Source organism: Neomonachus schauinslandi, chromosome 6 (assembly GCF_002201575.2).
Source record: "Neomonachus schauinslandi chromosome 6, ASM220157v2, whole genome shotgun sequence".
In the NCBI taxonomy this organism is placed as follows: domain Eukaryota; kingdom Metazoa; phylum Chordata; class Mammalia; order Carnivora; family Phocidae; genus Neomonachus; species Neomonachus schauinslandi.
The window spans coordinates 113,591,233-113,603,966 of record NC_058408.1 but is presented as its reverse complement, the minus strand read 5'-3'; positions in this window follow the sequence as shown (position 1 = coordinate 113,603,966).

Here is a 12,734-nt window from a genome sequence, read left to right as displayed (position 1 = left end):
CCTAAGAATATTTACCATCTGGCCCTTTAAAGGAAAAGTCTGCCACCCTCTGTTCTATATCTTCAATAGGAAAAATGCCTCTGAGCAACAGGGAGATGTGAAATGTATAAAATACTTAAGATTTAACTCACCAAGAACTTGACCCATTGATGCTCGCATTCTAAATGAACAATAAATACATGAAAAGAACCAAGATATTTTTGAAAAAGAAGAGGTTAACTAAATTGAATTTAAATAAAAAATTTTTAAAAAAGTAAAGATAATTGTGGGGAAGAGAGACTGTTTGCCTTAGCAATAATCAAAGTATTACCTAAAGTCACAGTTAATTCAAACAACGTGATTCTGGCTCAGGGATATACAAATGGATCAATGGAATGAAATAGGCAAGAAGGAGACTCAACAGACTCATATATATTTATGAATTTATTGTATGCTAAATGTAGCATTTCAAATCCAGAGCTTCAAAATTTATGACGCAAAAACTGACAGAACTGATAAAACTAGAAAGGTAGACAAGTCCACAATTGTCTTTGGAGATTTCACCATTCCTGTCTTAGTAATTGATAGAATAAGTAGACAGACAAATCAGTAAGAATATAAAAGATTTGAATAACACTACAAACCATTTTGACCTAATTGACATTTCTAGAGCACTGCACCAAAGTACAGCAGGATACACATTTTTTCAAGTGCATGTGGGACATTCACCAAGAGTGATCATATTTTGGTGATCATAAGCCTTAATATAATTCATAGGAAAGGAACTATACAAGTATGTTTATGGAATTAACTAGAAATCAATAACATAAAGATGTTTCAAAAATCCCAAAATATTTGGGAATAAAACAGTATACTTCTAAATAACTTATGGTCAAAGGGAAAAAATCACAAGAGAAATTAGAAAATATTTTGAAATAAAATAAAAACATAACATGTGGGATGCAGTGACAAAGTTTTTGGAGAGAGTCATGTGCTTAGTTTGTACCGTGCTGAATTTGTTATGCTTATGGGACCTCCAAGTGGCTCTACAAGCCTGGGCTGAAGACCTAGATCTGGAGGAATGTCTTCCTTGAAGTCAGTGCTTGAAAGTATGGGAGTGGATGAGCTCCCCCAAAGAAAGTGAGACGGAGGCCAATGGCAGGGTCCTGGAGAATGTCAACATTCATTCCTACCTTGACTGCCCTTCATGGCCCAGCCTAAAATCCACCTCTTTCACGAAGCCCATGAAGCCTCCTAATACTCATCTGTCCCTCCTCTGATTCTTTCATCAGCACTTCTCAAACTCTCTGGTGAAGGACCCATTTTATTTACAAACAGATGGATCCCAAAACAGCCAAAATACCCATCACATATTTTTTTTTTAAGATTTTATTTATTTATTTGAGAGAGAGAGAATGAGAGACAGAGAGCATGAGAGGGAGGAGGGTCAGAGGGAGAAGCAGACTCCCTGCCGAGCAGGGAGCCCGATGTGGGACTCGATCCCGGGACTCCAGGATCATGACCTGAGCCGAAGGCAGTCACTTAACCAACTGAGCCACCCAGGCGCCCTACCCATCACATATTTACTGGAAAATGTGGTGGGCTAACTTGAGGACAACAGCTAAAGCTAGAAGATTGTCCCACTTAAAAAGTGAGTAAGTGCAAGGAGCACTTGGTGAAGCCTAGAGGGGTTAAAACAATCTAGCTTTTATCCACTCTAAAAGCTGATGAGCTGAGATTCCTTTCTGGAACCAAGTCCCACACTGAGGAGAAACTGTAGAATCAAAATTGAGCAAAACAGGGATAATAGCGGTGAAGAAAAGAGAAGGCCCACATAAAAGTGAACAAGGGGAGCAGAGGCAAAACTTCAGACGGTGAGCTCAGTCAAGTTACTGGAGCTATCTGAGCAAACCCCTTAAAAGTTCAGGAAAATTAAATTCACATAAAAATGAGTAACCGAAAAGTATGATTAAATCACATACAAGTTACTACAAGGGGGAAAAAATGCTGGGAAACTCAATAGCATCCCTACAGACAATGAAGGTACACCAGAAAGACGTGATCAAAAAACAGATCAGAACTATAACCTAGTATTTCAAAATTAGCTTAAAGACATTAGGAAAATCACATAAGATACACAAACTACAAAAATCAGTATGAGAAGAATTCAAAGTTGTTTGACAAACTGAGGATTAGAGACAAAAGTTTTAAAAATGAAGACTAAATTAGAAAGAACACAAGTAAATAAATACAATAACTGATGCCTTGATAAGAAATAGGTTTCAGAGGAGAACCATTTTCAAAATAAAATGAAGGAAACAGCTTGAGAGCATGACAAATATCAATGATAGGCAAAGAAGACTACCATGCAGATAATATGACTTTTATTGTTTAAAATATTTTATTTATTTATTTGACAGAGAGAGAGAGACAGCGAGAGAGGGAACACAAGCAGGGGGAGCGGGAGAGGGAGAAGCAGGTTTCCCGCAGAGCAGGGAGCCCGATATGAGGCTCGATCCCAGGACCCTGGGATCATGACCTCAGCCGAAGGCAGATGCTTAACGACTGAGCCACCCAGGCACCCCAATAATAGAAGTTTAAAGAAGAAAACCAAAGAAAGGGTACAGAGGAAATACAATATAATTTAAGAAAATATTCCTGAAATAAAAAAAATATTTAAAATTACATATTGGAATACTACAGTACATACCTGAGACTATCAAATGAGCTTGACCAATGCCAAGGAATGTTTTAGTAAAATTAGTGAAGTTTGAAGAAAAAGAAAAAAATCCTTTGGGCATCTATGCAAAAAGAATATGAGGAAAATGAAATTAGGTTACTATCAGTCTTTTTGACAGTAACATTTTATGACAGGAAAAATAGAGTAATATATTTAAGATTTTCAAGGAAAAAATATGAGCCAAGGATTTTATATCTGGTAAAACTTTGATGTATAAAGGGTGTAAATTAATGTCAACATGGGAGAAAAAATTGTTCCCAAGTTCCCTTTCTGGAGAACCTACTAAAAAAAACACACTTTAAATAACCAAAATACTTAGAGTCATTTACATAATGACATTATATATATGTATTCTAATTATATATATAATATGAATTATATATGTTTAATGCTAATAAATGTATGGATATATGTGTTTTAAAATAAAAGGGAGAAATTATAGTATACAAATATCTATATTACCTAACAAAGTAGATATAATCTTTTAAAAATGGGAGAGAATAGTATAACATGGGTATAATATAGGCAAAACATGTTTAAGTGTTTTTGGTAATAACTGGTAGAGTAGTATTGAATTGTTATTTTGACACTATCGTAATGTTGGGGAAAGCAAATGAGTAATTATGGAATATTTGGATTCAATCATCCTTTGCATCCTGTGAATGAGGACTCTCAACGTGGAAGAAAAAAGATACAGGTGTAATACAGAAGTTTAGTAAAAACCGTATAGTTCTCACTTAGAAATGACAATATGAACTAAGAAACTGTTTAGATGATGGATAGATAGATGATTCGTTGGTAGGGGATTGGTATGTAGATAGATAGATAGATAGATAGATAGATAGATAGATAGATATGATAGATAGATGCTCTGTCAACTTAAATGCCCTAGAAAAAGTGACCAACCAGTAAAAGTGAACATCACTAGTGCCCAGATTTCAGTTTCTAAATCTTGCAGGAGTGAAAGTGATAGAAAGACATTTTCAGACACAACAAACTAGAGAGTTTGCCTCAAGCAGAATACCCTAAAGGAAATTCTAAAATGAAAATGGTAGAAAATGATCTCAGGGGCGCCTGGGTGGCTCAGTTGGTTAAGCGACTGCCTTCGGCTCAGGTCATGATCCTGGAGTCCCTGGATCAAGTCCCACATCGGGCTCCCTGCTCGTCAGGGAGTCTGCTTCTCCCTCTGACCCTCCCCCCTCTCATGTGCTTGCTCTCTCTCATTCTCTCTCTCTCAAACAAATAAATAAAATCTTAAAAAAAAAAAAAGAAAAGAAAATGATCTCAGATTAATGATGGAATTAAGAGCAGAGAATGGGTTAAATATGTTGTTGAGTTTAAAATACACATACTGAATTTAAATACATTATAACACTAGTATATTGTTCAGGAGTGATGTAGATAAATTTAAAATGTTCTAAGGTCTTTACATTATTCAAGAGAAGGGTGAATTTACCACTCAATGTTAGATTTTGATAACTTTAAAATGCTTTTTATAATTTCTATTATAGCTACTAAAAGAATAGGAAAAGAGTATATAATCTCCAAACTAAGAAAAAGTAACAATGGGCAAGACAGAAAAAAAGAAAGAAAGAAAGAAGAAAGAAGAAAGAGAAAAGAAAGAAAGAAAGAAAGAAGAAGAAAGAAAGAAAGAAAGAAAGAAAAGGAAAGAAACACAGAGGGTGGTGCAAATAAAAAGCATCTAAGAGAATAGCTTGAAGCCCAAAGATACCAGTTATTACAATAAGTGGTAAGTGGATCAAATGCTTAAGGTAAATGATGAAAAACATCAAGAGACAAATCTAAAACACAAGGATATGAAAAGGTTGGAAACAAAAGGGTGTAGGGGAGCCTGGGTGGCTCAGTCGTTAAGCGTCCGCCTTCAGCTCAGGTCATGGTCTGAGTCCTGGGATCGAGCCCCGCATCGGGCTCCCTGCTCAGCAGGAAGCCCACTTCTCCCTCTCCCACTCCCCCCTGCTTGTGTTCCCTCTCTCGCTAGATCTCTCTCTGTCAAATAAATAAATAAATAAATAAAATCTTTAAAGAAAAAAAAAAAAGGGTGTAAAAAATGATGCAAACACCAGCCAAAAGAAAGTTGGTGTAGTATATTACTTTTAGACAGCATGGAATTCAGGCGAAAGGCATTAATCAAGAGGTTCACTGGGAGTATATGACCATTCTAAATTTGCATACACCTAAGAGCAGGACCTTAAAATATATAAGGCATATATACAAAACAAAGCATATATATAAATTGAAAATTCTACTTGTAGACTTGCAGTTTTTGTTCTCTCAGACCTCTGATTGATTTCTTGGGGGTTCAGAATGATTTGATAACTATTTAGCTGTGTTTGAGGGATGAGACAAGCTCAGGGTCCCCCTACTCCTCTGCCATCTTAACTCCTTTCTCTAAAAATTGAAATTCTAAAGAGACAGACAAGTACAAATAATAGATGGAGATTTTAACCCATCTCTCTTAGTAATTAATAGGCCAAGTGACAAAAATCATTTAAACTATAGAAAGAAAACAGCCCTCTACTAGCCAAAGCCAGAGGCCTCAGAAGAAATCGACCCTACCAGCACCTTGTTCTTGGACCTTCAGCCTCCAGAATTGTGAGGATTGTCACTTACCATAGGGGGTAGGAAGAAGGACCAGTTGTACCTCCACTGGGCAGAATTAACTTGCATGTATACAAGTAAGAATCATTTGCATTGCTGTTAGTTATGTACAATTTACAGAGTTGTAAAATAGCTCAAAGACTACAAAAAGTATAGTTCCCATAAAATCAGAAAACCTAAAATTAGAAAATTTCCAGTTTACCTTTGAGAACATCAAGTAATCCTTTTGATTCATTTCAGGGCCTTTCACAAACTCATAGATCTAGAAAACAGATTGGTGGCTGTTAGAGGGAGAGTTGGGGGTGGGCTAAATAGGTAAAGGGGGTCAAAAGGTACAATCTTTCCATTATAAAGTCTGGGGGATGTGATGTACAGCATAGTGATTGGAGTTAATAATACCGTGTTACATATTTGAAAATTGCTAAGAGAGTAGACCTTAAAAGTCCTAATCACAAGAAAAATAATTTTGTAACTATGTGTGGTGATGGACATTAACTGGACTTACTGTGATGATCATTCTGCAGTATATACAAATACTGAATCATGATACTGTATATCTGAAACTAATATACTATTTTATGTCAGTTATATACCTTACTTTAAAAAACTGAAAAAAAGAAAATAAGAATATTATGAATAAGTTTATGCCAATAAATTTGAAATGGACAGATTCCTGGAAGAGTATTAAAACTAACACAATCAAAATGGAAAACTTGCAATAGGTCTAAAATTTCAAGGAAACAAATTCATAATTAAAAACATTCTACAATAAAAAGTTCAAGCCTAGGTGGCTTGACTGGCAAGTTCTCCAAAATAATGAAATAGAAATGATTTCAATCTTATACAATTATATGAGAGAAAAAGAAATTAGGTTGGCATAACATCCATACCAAAACCCCAAAAGGAAACTGTGAGAACATGACAGGTCAATTTCACTTAACGAGTATGTATGCATGTAGCTTAAAGCAGCAGCAAATTGAATCCAGAAATAAAATGTTAGAAGATAATTTTCAAAGAAGGTGTAATTATTACTCTCATAATATTTTTTTAAAGACTTTATGTATTTATTTGACAGAGATTGAGAGATGAAAGCACAAGCAGGGGAAGTGGCAGAGGGAGAGAGAGAAGCAGGCTCCCCGCAGAGCAGGGAGCCAACAGGGCCCTGGGATCATGACCTGAGCCGAAGGCAGATGTTTAACTGACTGAGCCACCCAGGCGCCCCTCTCATAATATTAAACATACACAAGTCAAAGATTTTATTTAACTCATCAATTAATGAGGGAACCCATAGCTGTTTCATAGGAAAATTCCAAAGAACCACACATCAACACTGAAATTTACAAATAGATAATAAACTGACTTTTACCATAGGGGGTAGGAAGAAGGACCAGTTGTACCTCCACTGGGCAGAATTAATTTGCATGTATACAAGTAAGAATCATTTGCATTGCTGTTAGTTATGTACAATTTACAGAGTTGTAAAATAGCTCAAAGACTACAAAAAGTATAGTTCCCATAAAATCAGAAAACCTAAAATTAGAAAATTTCCAGTTTACCTTTGAGAACATCAAGTAATCCTTTTGATTCATTTCAGGGTCTTTCACAGTTTTTCCTGGCAATATAAAAAGGGTAATATATCATAATCAAGTTGGGTTTATTCTAGGAATGCCATATTGATTTAACATTGTAAAACCAAAGAATATAATTCATCACACTAATGGATTAAAGAAAATCCTATGGACAGCTCAATAGATGCAGAAGAAAAATTCTGATGAAATCTGATATCCATTCTTGATTTTGAAAAAGAAAAGAAAATACTTAGCAAGTTAGGAAAAGAAGAGAATTACCTTAATCTGGGAGCAGATAGCTACAGCAAACTTAGAGCGGACATTCATTTATTTAATAGTAAATACTATTCCCCGCCTATAAACCAAGTATTGTCTTGGACTCATCTTCTGAAAAGTATGGGGAGCGGGGAGTGGAACCGGGGAGACTGAGTCCACCGCACAACCAGGCTTGGATATTCACCCCAAGGAAGTGACAATATGTTCTTATGCAAAAGATCATGCCTTCCTCACTGGTGATGATTCTTAAGTTCTTTCTCAGATATGGGGGGAGGGAATTTGGTTCATTATACCCCATAGAACAGCTTTAAAATCCTCTGCCAGTGTCCTTGCTGCTCAGGATCACCACTAAGTTGTCAGCAACCCAGAGCCAATCCTTTTAAAAACCCAACGTATAAAAGGCACTTCAGGCCAAACAGAAGGGCCTGTGTTAGCAGTATTTTGTTCTCCAGGAAAATACATCTCCCGAGGAGTACAGCGTTCTCGTGTTAGAGTGCTTATTCACAGGGGATTCTGCCCTTACGAAGCAGAAAACAACGTGGAACACTGAAGCCCTTTGCAACGACGGGCCCAGCCGACGAGGCAGGCTCAGCATTCCCGAGTGTGCGCGTTCCGGGCCCTACAGAACAGAGTGGTGTGCGGCTCTCTTTGCCGTGGTCCAAGCTGCCTGGCCGGCGAGGGTGGGGGCAGGTGGGCCTGCCTAGCATGCCTGGGCGGGCGTGCTTGTGGGGACCCTTTACTTTTTCGAGAGTTCCAAGGACCTGTTGGGGGAGATAAGGCTTGCGCCCACTGGCACTGCCTGCCGCCCCCAGAGCGAAGTCGTACTCTTCCTGCCAGGGCATTCGGGCACAAAGGCCAGCCCCTCACTTCTCAGGTCAGGGTCTGTGGGGGAGAGTCGGCGGGGGGGCGGGGGGGAGACGCCGCCAAGGCTCTGGACAGAGCCAAGGACCATGAGTAAGGGGTTTGTTAGGGAGGCCTGCTCCTGAGCACAGGGCGGGGGCTTCTCTTTCCTCTGGCGCCAGACCTTCAGGGGAAAGGCCCTGGCGGGGGGCGCAGCCAGGAGTGACTCCAGAACACCTGGATGCTGCTGGGAGGCGGCCAGAGGGGCCCTGGGCTGGGGAGGCTGGTTTGACTGAGGCCTCTGCTCCCGGGACTGCCCGAAGATAGACTTCCGGCGCGCTCCCGTCTGCCCACTCGCGCGCTCCCTGGGTGCGCACCCCCGACACACGGACATTCATGCGGGTGTCCCTGCCGGCTCCACACCGTGCTGAGCAGGGCGGGAGGGAGCAGCGTCCTATTCAGTCACCGCCTTCTCCTGCCAAATGTGAGGACCGTTAGGAGACACAGGTGCAGGTGCGTGAAGCATCATTATGTGCTTTTGTCCGCTCTGGCCCCGGTGCTCACGGTGAGCGTTTGTGCACTGACCGCAGCAGACATCACATCAGGCAGTTACGGACTGAAGGCTTTCCCAGGAGCTCCTTGCAGGGCTCGCTTGCGCTTTATTCTGTTTTGAGACACGATTACCTAGCACGATGCCCAAATGGAGTAGGTCCTCAGTAAAAGTTAGGTGAATGGAGAGTGAGTGAACAGAGCAGTTGTGATTACTTACCTGTATGTAATGATGTCAGTAGTTTGGAGTGTGGTTCACACCATAGACATTGGTTTCCACATGAGCATACCTGCCCCAAACCCTAAGGCTGTTCCACAGAAACGTCCGGTGAGAGTCAGTACGAGAAAGCTTCTTTGATCAAAGAAGTTTGGGAGGGGCACCTGGGTGGCTCAGTTAGTTAAGTGTCTGCCTTTGGCTCAGGTCACGATCCCAGGGTCCTGGGATTGAGCCCTGAGTTGGGCTCCCTGCTCAGCAGGGAGTCTGCTTCTCCCTCTCCCTCTGCCCCCTCTCCTCTCAGATAAATAAAATGTTTTTTAAAAAATAAAAGAAGTTTGGGAAACACTGCATTCCAGAGGCCCCTCCTGGAGTTCCATAGAGCACCTTAGCATGCTCGCGTCTGATGGGCCTGGAAGGGAGTTTGGATGCAAACATGCCATCTCTCTCTCAGCCTCTGGTATGAGATCGTGGCTGGAGGACAAAGGAGGAGTGAATTAAATATCCGAATGCAGTAACAAACTTGGTGTTGTCTCTTTAGTGGATCGATAGAAATTCCATAGGCCCATGAGAGTTCATCCTCCAATGGTTTTTTTCAAGATGCGCTCATGAGTTCCACGTTCCTGGATTTCTGGCATATCTGACAATGTTTTTATGCGTGTATGACATTTTGGCTCCGTACAAAATGCACGTGCCTTCTAGTATCTTTGACCAGCTTCCATGGTCATTCCTCTCCCCTTGGAAAGGAAGCCCTTCTCCTTCCAGCTAATGGCGGTGCTGGGGTTGAGTCAGGGCTGAGGGCTGGCTCAGCTGGCAGCTGGGACTTTGCTCTGTCATCTTTAAAGTCTCTAAATGTGTCCTCAGCAATGCTGTCCCCTGCGTGTGTCCCTGCTGCTCAGTTCCAAGCAGTGTGTAGTTTTGCATGGGTGAATGAAGGCAAATACGTTATTTTTCACGATGCATTTTCCTCGTGTTTTGGTGAAGCAGGCTGCCACCCATGCTCTTTTGCTCTTCGAAAAACCAAGTGCCACTGCAGGGCCAAGAATAAATAGCTTAAGTCTTGTCACAGAGGGCCCTTAGGACTTTTCCTTTATGGGGTAACGAAAAGGGACACATTGAATTTTCATTCTGCCGTGCCCACTGGAGTTAAGTAGATAACATCTGACAGGCCAAATGGCACCTTAGGCCTCGTTCTCTCCCAGGCCACTTTCAAGAGAGGCAAGCCAGTAATAATGAAAGTACAGTCACCATTTGGACTCCTCTTGTTTGTATAAGGCATTTGGGGAAACCTCTGTGAAGCTAATCCTTCTGAATGTTGGCATTCCTGTTTTGCTTAGCAGCTTCGGCTGATAACAGATAAACCAAGGTTACTGGTTAAAAATAAGCTGCAGTGGACGTCGACCCCAGGATTCTGCTCGCCACGTGTGGAGCGGCGCAAATGTTCACACCCCCTTGGCCCGTGTGTCTCAGGTGCTTACGATAAAAGGTGGGCCCTGTTCATCCTGGAACCTGACCGCTGACCGCTGACAGCTCACTCACTGAGAACACCTGGAACAAGAAACCGAAGGGACCAGGGAGAACAGAGAGAGAAAGTAAGAATGGGCAGCGGGGTGAGTTCGTCCTTACTCAGTATTAGTTGAATGCTGATTCTTTGTGTGACCCTCAGGGAGAGTGGCGCCAGCCTCCGTGGAGTGTGAGGTCTGTGCTTCCCTGCAGAATAAGGATCACAGCGCAGAGACGCCACCCATCACCTCATCTGAAGCTCAGCTCACAGTGACTCCTGAGAGAGACAGAGACAGAGAGACATAGAGAGGGGGTGGGAGAGAGAGAGACAGGGGGAGAGGGAGACAGAGAGACAGGGGGAGAGGGAGACAGAGACAGAGACAGGAGACGGGGAGAGAGAGACAGAGAGAGACAGAGGGAGAGATAGAGACAGAGGGAGAGAGGGAGAGACAGAGAAGGAGCGAGAGACAGGGAGGAAGAGGGAGGTTCGTTGGTTCTTGTTTGGAGGTGAGGACTCACGCTCAGCTGGCTGCTCCCTCCCTCCTCCTGGTGCTCAGCGCTGGCTCCCCTGGAGGGGCTGAGCGCTCCCCTGTGGACTGGGCTGAGAGAGGGGGAGGGCAACGTGGGTGTGTGTGCGTATGAGAATTAAAATTCTCTTGCTGGAGCCATTCCCTGCTTGGCTTTGGAGCTGAAAGTGAGCCTCTCATTGGGCAGAAACACTGGACTCTGGCGCTTCCCACGCACCTGTCACATTACCTGCCTGGAGCCCACAGGACCCGGAGCCCGGCGCCTGTCCTTTGCTTCAAGTGGCTTCTATGGCCCCGGCACAGGTGGTGGGACTGGGCACTGGTTCGCACCGTGCAGGCCCCTCCTGCTTGTCTCCAGTTGGGCCTGACCCAGAGCTGTCGGCATGCCGCTGCCGGGGGAAGGGGGGCCTGCAGGGGAGCTCTGAGAGAGCGGAACAGGCTCTACCAAAGACAGAAGGAGGGAGGCCACCAGATCAGGCCTCGTGAGACCCTTTCTAACCACCTTTAAATGGTCTTCCTGCCGCTAAGCCCTGTCCCACCTCCGTCATGCCCCACTGCATCCCACCCGCATGTCCACACACAGCAGTCATTGTGCTGGCCCGTCCTGGCGAGCCAGTCTCTAGAGGACACCTCTGATAAGGTTACTCGGCTCAAAAGCCGGGCATGGCTCCCCACTAGGTCACCAGTAAGCTGAAACCGGGAAGCCGAGAAGTCTTCTCCACCGGCATAGCCTTCTCCCTCCTGAGGAAGGAAGCCAGAGGAGAGCCGCCCTCACAGCTAGGTGTGGAAGAGGGCTGCCCTCACAGCTAAGGGAGCTGGCAAACAAAGTCTCCTTTGAGGGCCCTGGGTTGGCCTCCAGGACAGACAGGCCCTGCTCGCCCTGGGCCCAGGCACCAAGTTGGGGCGAGGCTGCCGAGTCTTGGGCCAGGAACAGCTGCCCACAGGCCTTCCAGCTCAGGAGGCCATCACTCAAGCCGAAGAATCTCCAGGAAGCAAGACCTGAGCTCTCCTGATGGATCGTTACCCCCTCGCTGAGACTGCAACAGCAGGCCAATAGCTCAAAGGGCTTGGAGAAAGTTCCAGCATGTGGGGAGTCCTGAACCCACAGGGGAAGCCCCTCAACCCGGAGGGTCTCGATGGAGGTTGTACCTGTGGTTTGGGGTGCAGTGTGGGACTCCCCCTCCCAGGCCCCCTCGTGGAGCCGAGCACGCTGCTGACACTCAGCAGATCATAAATCACCATCCGCCAGTGCCTTCAGCTGGGATAACTCCACAGCTGGAAGAATTTTCTTTCTTTCCCCAAAACTTAACACATCATAAAACACAGCCGTTTGGGGAATGAGAACAACCAGGAGGCGTTTTCGCCTCTGAGCCGGTATTCTGGGAAAGCCTGGGAGGTGAGGTTTGGAGTTTGATACGTCTCCGCACCTGACCAGCCACACCAGCAAGCACCGAGCACGGCCATTTCCTCAGGTCCCCAAGCCTCTCCTGGACTGGTGGCCCGGTTGCTGTGGCCCAGTGCTAGCTGGACTGAGTCAGACTGATGTTGGAAAAGGCCAAGTCTCCCTCCCGGGGCCATCTTGGATTTGTGGCATGTGGGCTTATAGTGAGCAAGTGTTAGTTTGTCCTAGGAGTCAGCACTGAATCTTCTCATCCCTTTCTGAGTCTGTCAGCACCTGCATCTATCTGGGCCAGGTATGTCGAATTCACATCTTGTCCAAGACCCCGCGGGTGTCTGATACCCGCTCCCTAGCCCGAGTGAGCAGAACACCTACCAGCAGCTCCTTCCCAAGGCAGAACCTCCAGGTTCAGGGTGGACAGTAGGTAGTCTCCAAAGACAATCACCTTCAATCCTTCCCTCCCTACAAAGTGCTCTATAATGAGAGTATTATCAATCCCTGGCACCTTGACTTGGGGCCA